The sequence below is a fragment of the Megachile rotundata genome, chromosome 10 (genome assembly GCF_050947335.1).
Source record: "Megachile rotundata isolate GNS110a chromosome 10, iyMegRotu1, whole genome shotgun sequence".
NCBI classification, from domain to species: domain Eukaryota; kingdom Metazoa; phylum Arthropoda; class Insecta; order Hymenoptera; family Megachilidae; genus Megachile; species Megachile rotundata.
In genome coordinates, this window is record NC_134992.1 from 12,402,003 (window position 1) to 12,420,555 (window position 18,553).

Consider the following 18,553-nt stretch of genomic DNA (forward strand, 5'->3'; position numbering starts at 1 on the left):
GGGCGCAAGCTCCGCCGTGTCCGTCAGTGGTTCTCATCCCTTTTCTCGGCGCGAGTTCACCAGCCTACTCTAGATGCTTACTGTCCGTCTGCACGCCGCTCCCTGGGGAAATTTTTCGGCCGAGAAGTGTGCCGTGACGGAGGGTTAATTGGCTACGGGTGAGAAGTACACCGGACCGAGTTGATCCTCCACGCCCGAGGGATGAAACGGGAAGACGGTGTCACGGGACTCGAAGGTTCTGGGCTTTTTTGGATGGGTCACGAGGCGGAGGGTGGGATTTCAGGAAGTGGGACACTTGCCGTTCTCTAACTGTACCGTACATAATGTAATTATTCGAGGACGCATGTTCTGTTCATCGACGATTATGTCGAGGACGAATCAAGGGATATGTGGAACGTGTAGGATGTGGGACATCTAGAGACGGAAGGATATGAAGGTATATGAGACGTGGGATGTGGAACATATAGGACGTATATGAAGGTATATGGGACGTGGATTGTGGAACATATAGGACGTATATGAAGGTATATTTGACGTAGGATGTGGAACATATAGGACGTATGTGGAGGTATATGGGACGTGGGATATGGAACATACAGGACGTATATGAAGGTATATGGGACGTGGGATGTGAAACATATAGGACGTATATGAAGGAATATGGGACGTGGGATGTGGAACATATAGGACGTACATATATGAAGGTATATGGGACGTGGGATGTGGAACATATAGGACGTACATATGCATATGAAAGTATATGGGACGTGGGATGTGGAACATATAGGACGTACATATGCATATGAAAGTATATGGGACGTGGGATGTGAAACATATAGGACATATATGAAGGTATATGGGACGTGGGATGTGGAACATATAGGACGTATATGAAGATATATGGGACGTGTGATGTGGAACATATAGGACGTATATGAAGGTACATGGGACGTGGGATGTGGAACATATAGAATGTACATATGCATATGAAAGTATATGGAACGTGGGATGTGGAACATATAGGACGTACATATGCATATGAAAGTATATGGGACGTGGGATGTGAAACATATAGGACATATATGAAGGTATATGGGACGTGGGATGTGGAACATATAGGACGTATATGAAGATATATGGGACGTGGATTGTGGAACATATAGGACGTATATGAAGATATATGAGACGTGGTATGTGGAACATATACGGATATAGGACGTATGTGAGACATATAGAGATGTGGGAAATATACCGAGATATGTGGATAAAAGGAATGTGGGACATACGAGCGAATAAACATACCGAGAGATATAAGAATTTCTATGAGAACAATTATCAATTGTCAGGTAGTACACTCAGTATTCTACAACTACATTATAATGTACTTCTCCTGAAGACACATTTGCCTACCAACGGTATGTGAAGGTACGTGAGACATGGAGATATAGGTCCAGGATGAGGATCGTGGTTTTTGAAGAAGCATACTTAACATTCTCTAACTGCATCACGAGAACATGACATATTCGATTGACATCAGCATATACGTTGAAGATTGATGAAGTCTAAGATTTGACTCCATAGCTGGGACATGCAGGAAAGAATGGCCCGAAAATGTGCTTTCTCAAGAACTATTTGTCAGACGTATCGCATATTGCGTAATTTTTCAAGTTAACATATTTTGTTCCTCTATGAGTATGTCAAAAACTAATGAGGTCTGGTTTTATCTGGTATGTGACATAGAGGTGTGATAGATGGGACACAGGTTCAGTATGGTCCTTGAAGACGCGAGGGACTTACTATTCTCTAAACGCTAGGTAATATTCTTTGGTCTTACAGAAAATGATCCACTTTCTGAAAAATGGATCTCTCCAATGTTCCGAAGAATACAATATATTCAAATGCGCAAGAGATCGATCGTCTCAGGTGGAACATTGAAAGCACGTGGTCCTCGAGAATTGTTCCTAGGAAGCGGAGCACACGAAATGTGGGGATAATGTAATTCATCAAGGTGCCATGAATCGACAAAATGAAGGATATGATGAATTCTGACGGGGTAGAAGAAAGAGTATGAGAGCCACTGGTACACGATCTGTGCTACTGGGCTACGCGCCACACAGCACTTTGGCCGACCGACCGACTCTACTCGCACAATCCTCTTTCTTCCTCCGCCATTATCCATCTCCCTCTTCGGTTAGAACGCTCTATAGAAGTCCCCTCGTCTCTCTCCGCCATGCAAATCTTCCGTCTTGCACCTTGCAAAGAAGCAGCCTGTTTCTCCTGCGTTTAATCGAAGACTGCCTTCCAACGTTTCCCTCTGGTACACAGGGATGAACGAGCACCGTATTATTCCCTGTCTGCGATTATGTTTACCGTAACCCGACGACCGGGAGCCGTTTTCATCATGGTTTCCAACGTCCGGAAAACCTGCCGGATACAATTTCCCGACAATTATACCTTACGAGTCTTCTTTCTGCAGCTCGAGCTAATTGTTCGTTAGGGAAGTCAACAGACTGGGGGCGGCATCCGAAGTATCCAGCGGACTTCTGGAGGGTATGGAAATACTTGCCAAGTTACTCCGGTTACTTTTTGAAAGGCAGCGACGTTTAACGGCGAAATTGGACCCCGGAGTTTTTTCTCGGCCTGTCTTCTAATGGATTACTCTGAAAACACCTGACGGCTTTTCGAGTTAGCGAACGCTTTCAGCGCCCCGGGATACGGCCCGAGGCGCGTGTTCCGCATCCCGCGTTATTTTCTTCTAGTTTCCATCGTTCTCGATTACTTGTCTCGCCCCCGCTGTCCTTTCACGTCCAGGAGGAAATTCAATCGCGATCCACCGAGCTTTCCTCGTCGTCAGCGATTTAATCATTGGACCGCCATCAACTGGACCATCCCTTCCGCACTTTTCATTACAGCTCGTTAAGCCACGACTCGAGAGTAGTCCAGTCGTTTCCAGACTTCGAGCCATACCGGTGAGTCAGGTCATTGCCGGAATTACTCAATAATTACTTTTGTCGTCGACGGAGCCAGCGATCCTCCACTGATCCGACTCGGAATCCGCTCGTGTATCGCTGGATGGACATTTCGCTGAGATTCTTCGCGGGGTTCGCTGAGACTTTTCTTCGGACTGGAGTACAATGTGCTAGGCAGGGTTTTGGAAATTCAGTCAATCCAGAGTCAACTCGGGAATTCTTTAGGTGGAGTAGCTGGACTAGGTACTACAGTTTTGTGAGCAGAGTCCAAGGTAGAATAGAATGTACGTTACCAAAGAATGACGTAGCCGATTAGTAAACTGTGTAACGTTGTAACACATCGAACAACGTCCGAAAAATACAGTCCGTCGATAAATAACAAAATGTCAAAGACCACGAAGAAGGGAGAGTGCGCGACACGATCATCGAAGCGTCAGCCAGATCGATTTTCGTAGGGGTTGGAAGTACTTGCACGGAACTGGGCTAGCCTAAAGTCTCTGAAACAACTCGTTACGTAACTTCCGGCGTACTAACCGACAATGCGGTGTTCCTTATTGCAGACTACCGATCGTTCTCGACTCGAAGGCCCTTTCGATCTTCGCCCCGAAGAATATTCATTAATTTAATGCCTCTTGCAATTACAACGGGGTACGGTTCTAGTTTATGGTGAAATAGGTTCATAGGTTTTCCATTAGAAAGATTACATTTTGTATAAAATTAGGTCCTTGAATCTACGCATTTTTTTATGGATTTAAATTTCTAGACATAGACACATATCTGTAACATATGTTGTATGTATATTTGTAACTATTTTCAAAAAATTTTTCTGAAAAGGTTACATACATATGCACATATTTAATACATGTAACATATGTTGTACATAAGTAATTATTTCCACAAAAATTTGTTCTGACAAGGTTACATACATATGCACATATTTAACATATGTTACATATGTTGTACATATGTAATTATTTCCACAAAAAATTGTTCTGACAAGATTACATATATGTGCACATATTTCACATATGTAACATATGTTGTACATAAGTAATTATTTCCACAAAAAATTGTTCTGACAAGATTACATATATGTGCACATATTTCACATATGTAACATATGTTGTACATAAGTAATTATTTCCACAAAAATTTTCTGACAAGGTTACATACATATGCACATATTTAACATATATAACATGTGTTGTACATATGTAATTATTTCCACAAAAAATTGTTCTGACAAGGTTACATACATATGCACATATTCCACATATGTAACATATGTTGTACATATGTAATTATTTCCACAAAAATTTTCTGACAAGGTTACATACATATGCACATATTTAACATATGTAACATATGTTGTACATGTGTAATTATTTCCACAAAAAATTGTTCTGACAAAGTTACATACATATCCACATATTTAACATATGTAACATATGTTGTACATGTGTAATTATTTTCAGAAACAAATTTCCTAACAAAATTATGTACCTAGTCCTACATACAGTGTACCTATACCATATATCGAGAACATGCAGTAACATACATCTGCAATTATTCAACCCAAATCAAATATTGATTACATTGAAATATTTAGTAATCAAATGCAAACAATGTTTCAGAACGAGTATCGATAATTCTGAAAATCGTCCCAGAGCGTTATCAAAGTATTCAAAATATACGAGGTAAAAAACAGTTAGCCCGAAAGCAACATTGATTAACACGGTGAGTCATTAAATGGCTCGGTCACGTGCACAGCGTTCATGTAGCGACTTAGGTTCCATTCGTGAACGAATTTGATTCGCAGGATATGAATCATGTTCCGTGGCCCCTTTGCATCGCGCATAATTTCAACTATCCGCTACTGTTATTTAAGTCAGAATTTGTGGAAGAAACCAGCAAGATTCTGGAGGGTATAATAAAATTTCTACACAGGAATAAAAGTTGAATGGAGAAGCTTTTACGAGGATATTAAGTCCAGGAGTATATGTTGTAATGGTGACCGCCATTGTTGGCCACCGTTTCTTCATTCTCCATATTGGTATCTTTTCATCCTCTTACTCCGTGCGCGGTTACGAGGAAATTTTCTTGGCAAAAATATGACGGGGTTCCAATAAAATGTACGTACGCTTTGATTAATATTTGAGTAACGTCACAGTATTAGTAATAATATATTAAAATTTTAATGTGTGATGATATTGAATATTCGAATGAAGAAATTGATGAAGTGTAATAAAAACATTTGATATTAATTTTTAGGGATTCAGATTATTCACAAATGAGTGCACCTACTGATTGTGTCTAGTAATCTACTGAGTTCATAAGTAACAACGTGGTTACAGAGTTATTGGGGTTGAAACGACTGACGAAGCGAAAAAACTGATAGACCTTCAGAAAATAAACAATTCGCAAATTGTGAGTGCGTCTACTGAGTGTATCTAATAATCTACAGGGTTCATAAGTAATAACGTGGTTATAGAGTTATTGGGGTTGAAACGACTGACGAAGCGAAAAAACAGATAGACCTCTAGAAAATAAACTACAATTCAGATACAACGTCACATTTTCAATAAGCGTAAAAAATAAAAAGAGAGTTAATGTCGAGCATTTAGGGGCGCACGTGGCCGATTAGTTGATCGATCTTTTGGCCAGGCGATTCCATCGGTGTTCGCGATACGTCGAACAACGGGCCAGGGCGCACGAATTGCCCAGAAATGGGTCAAGTCCTAATTGCATCGACGACGAAAAAGAGACGCTTCGAATATATCGCGTGCCGTGTCACGAGAACCATTCGATTTTCCAATGGAAACGGTAAGAAAGGAAAAGAAAGAATGAACGAAATATTAAACCTTCCGTTGACTCTATTGAATCACCTATTCCTGTAACGTCACCGGTACACCAGCTGCGATCATAATTGAAAAACTGATGTCCTCGAGCGAAATGGAACAACGATACTGAATAAAATTACGGACGTATATATTTTTTAAGGGGAAGGAATTTTAGAAATGGGGTGGGAGAAATTTAGGAATGGGAGAATTGGGGAATTTTACTATTGGGATGTTGGAATTTTGGGGGTTTGAGAATTGGGGTGGTAGAAATTTTGGGATGTGAAATTTGGGGAATTTTGAAATTGGAGTGATGGAAATTTGGGGGTGTGAGAATTGGGAAATTTTGAGATTGGGGTGATGGAAATTTGGGGGTGTGAGAATTGGGAAATTTTGAGATTGGAGTGACGGAAATTTGGGGGTGTGAGAATTGGGAAATTTTGAGATTGGGATGATGGAAATTTGGGGGTGTGAGAATTGGGGAATTTTGAGATTGGGGTGATGGAAATTTGGGGGTGTGAAATTTGGGGAATTTTGAAATTAAGTTGATGGAAATTTGGGGGTGTGAGAATTGGGAAATTTTGAGATTGGAGTGATGGAAATTTGGGGGTGTGAGAATTGGGGAATTTTGAGATTGGGGTGATGGAAATTTGGGGGTGTGAGAATTGGGGAATTTTGAGATTGGGGTGATGGAAATTTGGGGGTGTGAGAATTGGGAAATTTTGAGATTAAGTTGATGGAAATTTGGGGGTGTGAGAATTGGGAAATTTTGAGATTGGGGTGATGGAAATTTGGGGGTGTGAGAATTGGAAAATTTCGAGATTGGAGTGATGGAAATTTGGGGGTGTGAGAATTGGGAAATTTTGAGATTGGGGTGATGGAAATTTGATGATGTGAGAATTGGGGAATTTTGAAATTAAGTTGATGGAAATTTGGGGGTGTGAGAATTGGGAAATTTTGAGATTGGGATGGTGGAAATTTGGGGGTGTGAAATTTGGGGAATTTTGAGATTGGGGTGATGGAAATTTGGGGGTGTGAGAATTGGGGAATTTTGAGATTGGGGTGATGGAAATTTGGGGGTGTGAGAATTGGGGAATTTTGAGATTGGGTTGATGGAAATTTGGGGGTGTAAGATTTGGGAAATTTTGAGATTGGGGTGATGGAAATTTGGGGGTGTGAGAATTGGGAAATTTTGAAATTAAGTTGATGGAAATTTGGGGGTGTGAGAATTGGGAAATTTTGAGATTGGGATGATAGAAGTTTGGGGATGTGAGAATTGTTGAATTTTACAATTAGGATGATAGAAATTTGGGGATGTAAAAATTGAGGTGATAGAAATTTGCAAAATTTTAAGTTTGAGGTGGTAGAAATTTAAAAATGTGAAAATTAGGAAATTTTAAAATTGAGGTGATAGAAATTTAAGAACTCAACAAATCTTGAAAACTTAATTAAAAATCCTTATTAAAAAAAATTGAAGCCTTATAAATTTTTAAACTTGAAATAATCATATCCTATTTCACCCCCAAAATACATATCCCCCAAGTGAATTTACAGCCCAATAATCGTAACAATAACCAGAATGCGCCCAGAACGCTCCGTCATGCACTCCGAATATCATTTCCTCTTCCTGTTAAAAAAAGAATCGTTGCAGACGAAAACAGTGCAATTCAAGGGAAGAACAGGAAGCAGAAAAACGGAAAATTGTTGGTGAATTGGAGTTCGGCGAGAATTGATAGGATCGAGGAAACATCGAGAACAGAAGAAAGAAGACAGTAGAAGAGGTCTGTGCCAAGTCAATACTTTGCTCTCGATAACGTCACTCGATTACCGATTAAAAAGGGATTCCGATATCGGCCAAACAATCGATCAGATGCCGTGGGTTTTTTTTTCTTCCTTTTCAAGATTAACTCTTTCATCGTTCTTCCTCTTCCAATTTGTTTAATATTGCAGATACGATCGAACATTCTGCTTTCGACGTTTTCCTCATCTAGATTAAGAATTCAATTTTTAGTTCTATCTGACTTTTATTGTGGACTGCAAATTGTTTTCAGTAATAGGTACTAATTAGAATTGATTTTTAAGGATAGGAAGGTGTATTAAAGTTGTGTTTTGGGGTGGGAGATTTAGGGTGGGGATTTGGGAATTTTAGAATGGGGGTGGTTGAAATTTTAAGGGTTTGAGATTTGGGGATGTGAGAATTGGGGAATTTTAAATTTGGGGATATGAGAATTGGGAAATTTTAAATTTGGAGGGATAGAAATTTAGGGGCGTGAGAATTGGGAAATTTTAAATTTGGGGGGATAGAAATTTGGGAGTGTGAGAAATTGGGGTGATAGAAATTTGGGGTGTGAGAATTGGGAAATTTTAAATTTGGGGGGATAGAAATTTGGGAGTGTGAGAAATTGGGGTGATAGAAATTTGGGGGTGTGAGAATTGGAAAATCTTAAAATTGGGGAAATGGGAATTTGGAAGTGTGGGAATTGGAGTGGTAGAAATTTGGGGATGTGAGAATTGGGAAATTTTAAATTTGGGGGGGTAGAAATTTAGGGGCGTGAGAATTGGGAAATTTTAAATTTGGGGGGGTAGAAATTTAGGGGCGTGAGAATTGGGAAATTTTAAATTTGGGGGTGTGAGAAATTGGGGTGATAGAAATTTTGGGGGTGTGAAAATTGGGGTGGTGGAAATTTGGGGGTGTGAGAATTGGAAAATCTTAAAATTGGGGAGATAGGAATTTGGAAGTGTGGGAATTGTAGTGGTAGAAATTTTCGGATGTGAAATTTGGGAAATTTAAAAATTGGGGTGGTAGAAATTTGCAAATGTGAAACTTGATGATATGAGAATTGCAAAATTTGTAAATTGGAGTGGTAGAAATATAAGAACATAAAAATTGAAAACTTTGGATATTAAAAATTGAAATAAGTAATAATTAAAAAATTTAAAAATTGGTGTAATGAAATTTAATTCCTAATTAAAAGAACATTTAATACAAGAAAATTGAACTCTTTGCACACCTCGACTTATACATTCAATTAAATAAAAAATTTAATTAAACATCTGAAGTTTGAATCAAGCAACTTCCAATTTTAAATCTTGATATCAGAACGCTGGAAAAACCTGATAGAAAGAAAATGAAAATTCCTTCTCCCATTTCCATTGAAGGTAATATCTATCACTTAAAATGGAAGTCAGGTAGCAAGCGATATCTTATTAAAATTGTAGAGAATTTCATTCAGCCGAATGTCTCCGTGCTTATCGCGCGTTCACAGTCGAAAGGCTTCGGAACCTCCGCCTTTTTTGAGCCGCTGTCCGAGCGAACGAGAATGGAAAAGTATCGAAACACTTCTGGATTATCGTAACGTAAAAATAGAACCGCTTAAGGTGTCTGTATTTCAAGCGGTTTCAACGGGAATATCGAACAAAACGTTTCGCCACTTCTCGATAACACGGCTCGTTTATCGACCATACAGAAGGCCTGGATAAAAGAATCTGAACGTATCTTCGACACGATCGAGCGTACACAAGGAAATGAGAATTCGGGATCTACGATGGTTTGATAAGCGCGAAAGTTCTCGGCGTTTAATCGTAAAAGGTACATTTACGTTTTACGCTTAGGTTTCTATCTAATCGATCGTGTGTGATGTTTCTCTGATGTATTTTGTGGAGGATGGGAACGCGACGTGTTGCGAAGTGCATAAAGCGCTTCAGGCACAACGAGACGCGTCGGGCGTGAAATTTCTTTCGAATTTCGCACGAATATTCGAAGTAAGCTGATTAATAAACGCTTGCGGTGGTTAAACACTCGTGTTTACTGACCGCGAAAATATTGGGAACTGACGTGTTTGTTAGTAAAAGTTGTTGACATAAAACATTTGATATCTACTGCAAATTTGTATAAATTTTATTGAGACCAATAGTAAATATAAATTTTATTAATAAGTGTTCATACGTACAAGCAAGTGTAATTTCTACCTGTTATAAAATTTATATGAAATTTAAGGAATAGGTTGAGAGAGGACCTTTCTTTCAATTAAATGGCAACCTTAAACTAAAAGCAGACGCATTATGAGCAGCTCGTTGTTGCTCATATCGTATTATGAAATGTTGTGTGGAACGATACCGAATTAGAAACTTTCGTATAAAAGATGATAGCATCATAATCGATGCAACGTGCGATGCGAGTTCGGCGAATCCAGTCACGTCAATTTCTCCGGAAATAAATTCTCGTAGCGAACACGAGTGCGAAGAGGAATTCAAGGAGCGACGCGAACAGGTGAATCGTTTCACCGAGTTTCTTCCGGTAAAAGAGAGACGGAGAGAAACGAAGAGAGAGAGAGAGAGAGAGGTAGGGATTCTGAAGGCAGGAACGGTATTCATCGAGCAGCCGAGCGATTCGCAGTGACGCGAGTTATGCAATCGCCGACTGGCCTTGCGCCAATCTTGCGTATCACTCGAATTCGTCCCACAAAAGGAGGGAGAGAGACGGACAGAATGGGAGAAAAAGAGCCACGATCGCAGCACACGTTTCTGCGTGTGCCACGGGTTACGAAACGCGTGTGCCGTCACACTAGTCGGCCGCGTGCGTCGATGGATCGTCACGAGTCAGTTTCTCGATCCTCGCTCGTCAATAAATTCGAATTACGTGTTTGTGTGTTGAAAACGATGCGTTTTCCACTGGCGTGGCGCTAGGATGCGTAGAAATTTAACAATTGGCCATATAACGCGTGGAAAATTAAGAATTGACCATATAACGCGTGGAGATTTAATGGTCGTCCAAATAACAAGAGGGGATGACAATTGGCAATATAACGCGAGAGAATCTGACGATTGGCAATATAACGCGAGGGTATCTAACGATTGGCAATATAACGCGAGGGTATCTAATAATTGACCATATAACGTGAGGAAATCTAACTATTTACCATATAACGCGAGGGAATCTAACTATTGACAATATAACGCGAGGGTATCTAATAATTGGCCATATAACGCGAGGGAATCTAACTATTGGTAATATAACGCGAGGGAATCTAACTGTTGACGATATAACGCGAGGGAATCTAACTATTAACCATATAACGCGAGGGAATCTAACTATTGACCATATAACGCGAGGGTATCTAATAATTGGCCATATAACGCGAGGGAATCTAACTATTGGTAATATAACGCGAGGGAATCTAACTATTGACCATATAACGCGAGGGTATTTAATAATTGACCATATAACGCGAGGGAATCTAACTATTGGCAATATAACGCGAGGGAATCTAACTATTGACCATATAACGCGAGGGAATCTAACTATTGACCATATAGCGCGAGGGTATCTAATAATTGACCATATAACGCGAGGGAATCTAACTATTAGCAATATAACGCGAGGGAATCTAGCGATTGGCAATATAACGCGAGGCAATTTAAAATTGACCCTATAACGCGTAGTAATCCAATGGCTGCCGAAATAACACGAGAAAATTTAAAATTGGCTACATAACAGGTAGAAATCTAATATTTGGTCATATAACGCGAGAGGATCTATTGATTGACCATATAACATATGAAACGTATATTAATACAACACAGTGATTATAACCGGTAACTGCCACACGTTTCCTATACAACACGTTGACCACAATGATTCAACTATTCAATATAATGCATCATAGAATGTAACAGAAATTTACAGTATATGACAGCATGGTAATAAACAATACCGCTAATGTCACGAACAATGTACGCATATACATAAAATGTATAAATAATTACATTGCAACGCAATATAAACAAGATCCTACTGTTCATATTAATTATAATTGTTACGAGCATCAGAATTATATAACCTGAACACGACGCACAATATCAGAATATAACCACTCGAAATACCGAACGAATTTCGTTGAACGACTTCGAAAGAGCGCGTTTAACGTCTCGCAGCTTCGCTATTGTTGAGGATTTTCCGCGGGAACGAGAATCGTGCATCTAGGTGCAGCATAACGACGCAAACAACGCGGCGTCCACTCGCGGGAATCAAAGGGTTAATTATTAACCCTGTTAAGCAATTATCGGCGGTCGAGCGATTCGTACGTCACGCGTAGCAATAATTGCGTTGTGCAGCAAGGGGCATCGAAAATTTCGGATCTCCTGGATATTCTGGGTCACGATGCTCTTACCGGTGCATTCGTACCGGTTGCTCGCCGCATCTAATTAACCCAACACTGTGTCAACCGTGCAAGATCGTTCACGAGTGGGATACACGCGCGAGTGCGTTCGCGGGCAGACGTCTCGAAACCTCGACGATCTCTTCGTCTACGTTGAACGACCGCGGAAATCTTCCTACCCGTCAATTCGCGAAAATGCCACGGGCAAAACAAGCACGTTTTATTCCATTATGGTCGTACGCGTCATTTTAGCGGTCGTTGTTCCTACAATTTATTTCAATAAAATGAAATACATTGTTGCACGTATATGTACTTTTATTTCAACCATTCATCAGTTGCACAATAAATTAAACAGGAAATTAATAATTTTATTTGTTCAGTTGGTTTCAACACATGTGTACACATATGTGTGTTACATGTGATGCATACTTGTGCCAGTCTAGTAAAAGTTGCTTCTTAAATATACATGTAATGTTAGTTCTTCGATATAAATTTGAATGTATATTCATATGTGCATTCATATGTACATATGTAAGTTTAGTGTATGACGTACATACACTTTATACTCTACGTGAGTATACGTATACACACTTGCACAAGTACCTGTATACGTACCTGCACATACGTGTGTACTATATGTACATGCATACGTATGAATGCATATCCATACATAGACACACATATGCACATATGTGAAGATTAATTCAAAAGTAGACGTGTGTACTATATGTATATGCATACGTAAGTATAGTCATGAATGCATATCCATACATAGACACACATATGCACATATGTGAAGCTTAATTCAAAAGTAGACGTGTGTACTATATGTACATACATACTTAAGTACAGTCATGAATACATATATGCTTACATAGCACACATATGCACATATGTGAAGATTAATTCAAAAGTAGACGTGTGTACTATATGTACATACATACCTAAGTACAGTCATGAATACATATATGCTTACATAGCACACATATGCACATATGTGAAGATTGATTCAAAAGTAAAATTTTCCTAAGAACAAAGTGAATTAATGAAGGAAAGAGGTGATGATAAAAAAGAAAATTGTATGAATAATATAAATTTTGTTGATAAGTAGACAAGAGAGGAGCTGATACAAACGCGTACTCGTTCATAGAGAATCCCAGTCGTGCGTGGTACGAGACGATCGTACGCAACGCGTACCGAGATTACGCACACTCGTCTATTCACCATCTTCCTCGTACGTGGCCGTACCACGAACTGATAGTCACGTGCGTGTACGAGAACTCGTGATACTCGTTACGAGCCATCACTCTCTAACACGTGGTACCGTGCAAAAATTAACCGTGGGCAGAGTGACTTTTTTTACCGGCGTAATCGTTTCCTGGCTACGTTCCTCCCTTCTCTTGCCACATTTTTTCCCGCGCAGGGAAAAGAGCGGTATGCGAATGAATTTAGGAATTTAATGGAAAGGTGGATATTTGGAAATTTGGAGAAGGTTGGGAGTTTGGTAAATTAGGAATTTGGAGATTTTGGAAGTTGGAAATTGAGAAATTGGAAAATGTAGTTAATTGGGAATTTTGGAATTTGGGACGTGTGGAGTTGGCATATGTGGATTTGGAATGTGTGGAATTTGGGATGTGTGGATTCGAGATGTGTGGAGTTGGCATATGTGGATTTGGGATGTGTGGAATTTGGGATATGTGGAATTGGGATATGTGGAATTTGGGATATGTGGATTCAGGATGTGTGGAATTTGGAATATGTGGATTGGGGATGTGTGGAATTTGGGATATGTGGATTCGGGATGTATGGAGTTGGCATATGTGGATTTGGGATGCGTGGAATTTGGGATATGTGGATTTGGGATGTGTGGAATTTGGAATATGTGGATTCGGGATGTATGGAGTTGGCATATGTGGATTTGGGATGTGTGGAATTTGGGATATGTGGATTCGGGATGTGTGGAGTTGGTATATGTGGATTTGGGATGTGTGGAATTTGGGATATGTGGATTCGGGATGTGTGGATTTGGCATATGTGAATTTAGGATGCGTGGAATTTGGGATATGTGGATTCGGGATGTGTGGAGTTGGCATATGTGGATTTGGGATGTGTGGAATTTGGGATATGTGGATTCGGGATGTGTGGAGTTGGCATATGTGGATTTGGGATGTGTGGAATTTGGGATATGTGGAATTAGGATATGTGGATTTGGGATGTGTGGAATTTGGGATATGTGGAATTGCCATATGTGGAATTGGAATATGTGGAATTGGAATATGTGGATTTGGCATATATGGAATTGGCGTATGTGGTACTAGAAAATTTCAGAATTTCTGCACTCAAAAATTTGTTAATTTGTATATATCTAACACGCTAAATTCGGTAGTTCAAATTACAAAGTTTGAAGATGTAAAAATACCAAAGTGTGAAGATAACAAGTTAAAGATTTAACGTCTGACATACGCACCGATACCAAGCTAAAACAATCATGTGAAGCAAGTGTTTAAACCGCTGTTTACGAAGAGTACGTTAATTTTATCATCACACCGCGCAAGAAGTATATTATATCGTAAATTCATCCAAAGACGTGGTTAAACAAAAGTATTTATAGATGCTTGTATTTAGAAAAAAGATTACATGTACGTTACGTAGGTATCTTCTGATCACATAAGAATATCACTGAAAGATAATATATTATTATGTACATATTTATGATAATATTTTTCCAACTATTTCTTCAAAAAGACAGCGAAATTGTATCCGCGATAAGACTTGTCAATGAAACGCGACTCGTTTTAAATTTTATTATCTTGTAGAATATAGCATTTGAGAAGTTGACAAGATAACTTATCTGTCTGAAAATTGTCGAGAACCGGTTATGAATACCAGTTTCAACGCGTTAATTCCCGTGTCATAAAATATCATAAAAACCTGCAATTAATGTTATTATTTCGCGGTGTGTCAATAAAATGTATTGTCATTGCAGTTTCCTGCTGTTATACTTGACGTCACTGAAACATATTGGAATTTTATTCAAAATTTTTAGAATCTTTAAAGCATAGCACCAAGGAACATACCACAAAAATATAAAATTCCCTAGATTACTAGTTACCCAATTTTCTAGTTCTCACATCCCCAATTTTCTAATTCCCTAGATTCCTAGTTTCCAAATTCTGAAATTTCCAAGTCCTTAAATTTCGAATTTTCAAAATTTCCTAGATTCCTAGTTCCCAAATTCTCAAAATCCCAAATTTTCTAGTTCCCTAGATTCCTAGCTTCCAAATTCTCAAATTCCCAAATTTCAAAATTCCATAGATTCCTAGTTTCCAAATTCTCAAATTCCCTAGATTCCTAGTTACCAAATTTTCTAGTTCCCAAATTCTCAAATCCCCAAATTTCCTAATTCCCTAGATTCCTAGTTTCCAAATTCTCAAATCCTTAAATTTAAAAATTTTTAAATTCCCTAGATTCCTATTTACCAAATTTCCTAGTTCCCAAATTCTCAAATTCCAAAATTTCCTAATTCCCTAGATTTCTAGCTTCCAAATTCCCAAATTTCAAAATTCCATAGATTCCTAGTTTCCAAATTCTCAAATTCCCCAATTTCAAAATTCCCTAGATTCCTAGTTACCAAATTTCCTAGTTCCCAAATTCTCAAATCCCCAAATTTCTTAATTCCCTAGATTCCTAGTTTCCAAAACCTCAAATTCCCAAATCTCTAGTCCCTTGTCCCTAGTTCCCAAATCCGCAAATTCCCCAGTTTCGAATTCTCCAAAATTTGATAAAAATTCTCCAACACCCTAAACTCGTTCCATAGTCACCAACACCATTTACCAGTAGTCACTAACGATCTCGAGTCCTAAAGAACTCTGTACCCAACAACCAGCCCAGCTTTGTACGCTTCCGAAGCATGCCTCTTTCGATTAATCGAAAAGTCGAAAGTGCGAATCGACGATAAAAAAGCGACAGCACGTTTCGACACTCGAATCCCCTGTTTGTAAACAAACGGAGTCACGCGAGGACGAAGGAAACGGTCTCGTGAGTGGGTCTAAAAGTATCGACGCGTACTCTGGCATCCTCTACTCCACTCTTTCCCCGGGTATGAATGACGGCCGGCTACGCCGGTTCTTTCCGGTTCGAGCACCGGCAGCCATTCACCGCGTCGGCGACGAGGAGGTCCGCACCGGTTCAAACCGGTAAACCTACAGCCTCGTCGACGGCGCAGCGGCTCGATTAGCGCCTAGCAATTATTGAATGCCCGGCCGGCCGAGGATAAGGTTCGTTTCTCTCCTTTATGTTCACGACTTCCTCAATCGAGGCTCCTACCGATTTCGCGTCGCCCGTCTCTCGCGTCCCTACGGTTAATTCGCGTTCCCGTGTCCCGCGGATATACGTGTCCGTGATATTGTCGCGAAGTGCATCTGAGAGTCAGCCACGAGACGAGGATTGCTGCCGGACGAAGACGAGGATGGTGCGGTGGTGGTGGTGAGATTGTGCGGTGAGATGTTTCCCCGTTGCCTAACCTTTCTTATCATTCTCGCGCCGTCCGACTATGGTTACCGTCGTTTCACGCTGCCTACGTTTTCAGCGAGTAACTAACGTGATACTATCGATTATCGATTGCGCCGTTCGGGTTAATGAGACCGAGATGGAATACGCAGCGTACTTTCGTTACTTCGATTTATTCGTTTCTTTCGAACTTGCGATTTAATCTGACAATTTATTTTTTCGTTATAGGCCTGATTATATTTGTGACGTCATGTAAGAGTAATTTTAATTGGACGATAAAACTGTGTTGTAGGTTACGTTAGGTTAGGTTGGGTTCATCATTCATGCTGGTAGACGAGATTTGGTTAATGTTAGATTAGATAGGATTGGGTTATAATAAGGTTATATTATGTTAGAGTTAGGTTAGAATTAGGTCAAGTCTGAGTTAAGGTTAGGTCGGTTTAAGTAAAGCTAAATGAGGTTAGGTCGGTTTAAGTAAAGCTTACATGAGGTTAGGTCGGTTTAAGTAAAGCTTAGATGAGGTTAGGTCGGTTTAAGTAAAGTTAGATAAGGTTAGGTCAGTTTAAATAAAGCTAGATGAGGTTAGGTCGGTTTAAATAAAGCTAGGTGAAGTTAGATCGGTTTAAGTAAAGCTAAATGAGGTTAGGTCAGTTTAAATAAAGCTAAATGAGGTTAGGTCGGTTTAAGTAAAGCTAGATGAGGTTAGGTCGGTTTAAGTAAAGCTATATGAGGTTAGGTCAGTTTAAGTAAATCTAGATGAGGTTAGGTCAGTGTAAGTAAAGTTAGATAAGGTTAGGTCAGTTTAAATAAAGCTAGATGAGGTTAGGTCGGTTTAAGTAAAGCTATATGAGGTTAGGTCGGTTTAAATAAAGCTAGGTGAGGCTAGGTTAGATCATACATGTTAGGTTAACTGATAGGTTAGACTAGCTTAGAGTATAATATGTTAGGTTAGGTTAGATCAACGTCATATATAGTTAAGTTACATTAAGTTAGGCTAAGTCAGATAATACTTGAAGTTAGAATAAAGTACGTTACTAAATAGGTTAGGTTATTAAATCAATGTAATTAATGTGAAGTTATCTGAGACGGAGGTTGGATTTAATTAGATTATGGCCACGTCAGATTGTTACGTTAGGTACAAAGACCAGTTTGTAGATTACCATACTTGATGTCATATTGCAGTATTATGTCCTTTGATACCGTTAGTAGAAAAATCCACCACTCAAGTTCGTAGTAATAAACTTTTGCAATAATTCATGAACACATAATATTCTCGTTGTAAGGAAACGTTCGTATCAACGAAAGAATTATCATGATAATCTGTTCGGTCGTAAGAAGTAATTTAAGCGGGCCGTATACGTATCATTATTATATCCAGGTTAACGAGATGCGATGTATACCCGCTAATAAGGCAGCAAATCACGATGAAAAGAAGCACGAACGTTCGTTTGCATTGCACCCTTTACCGGTTTAAAAAAAGATTCATGCTCGGAAAATTCAAATCGAGGGTAACGTTGCGGTGCCATGCAACTCTCACCGAAATTTATGCGTGCCCCGACAACAAATCATTCTTTCGATAAATTTTACTAAGCGTTTTTCTTCGCGTACCGCCTCGTGCTCCCTGGAATCCATTTCACGGTCAGCTTCGCGTAAATTTCCAAGATTTTTCCTGCAAGCATCAGCAGCAGCTCGGACCGACATTAACCACGAGCAGCTTGCTTTTATTTAAAATTAAGAAACAGAATTCAATTACATAAATTTCGTAGCACGAAACCTCGATCAAAATTTCCACGTTTCTTTAACGCGTTTCAATTGGAACATTCCATCGAGAGATAATAATCGTTTCTGATAAATTTAATCCGCGGTTTTAACGATACTTAACTCCTTTCGCTACGTATACGATAAGATTATTTATAAAACGAGCGATGCAATAATCCACGTGGTGCGCAAAATTAAATCAAAAGCGTAGAAATTCGACGGTGAAACGCGATGCAATTCTGCGAAAATAGATCCGCGTAGACCGGGCAGTGCTTCTTTCTGGCGATCTATCAAAAATTCAAGCGACAAGTCGTGAAATTTG

At 39.4% G+C, this 18,553-nt stretch overlaps 1 protein-coding gene and 1 long non-coding RNA gene across 7 annotated transcripts in view; one reads left to right on the plus strand and one right to left on the minus strand.

Moving 5' to 3' along the window:
• Atpalpha (sodium/potassium-transporting ATPase subunit alpha) overlaps window positions 1-18,553 on the minus strand; it is a 132,397-nt gene that overhangs the window by 77,930 nt on the left and 35,914 nt on the right. The gene's annotated exons all lie outside the window — the stretch shown is intronic.
• LOC143265247 (uncharacterized) overlaps window positions 16,110-18,553 on the plus strand; it is a 40,317-nt gene continuing 37,873 nt past the window's right edge. The window contains exon 1 of the long non-coding RNA XR_013039583.1: window positions 16,110-16,462. This is a non-coding gene — a long non-coding RNA (uncharacterized LOC143265247). The remainder of the gene's footprint in view (window positions 16,463-18,553) is intronic.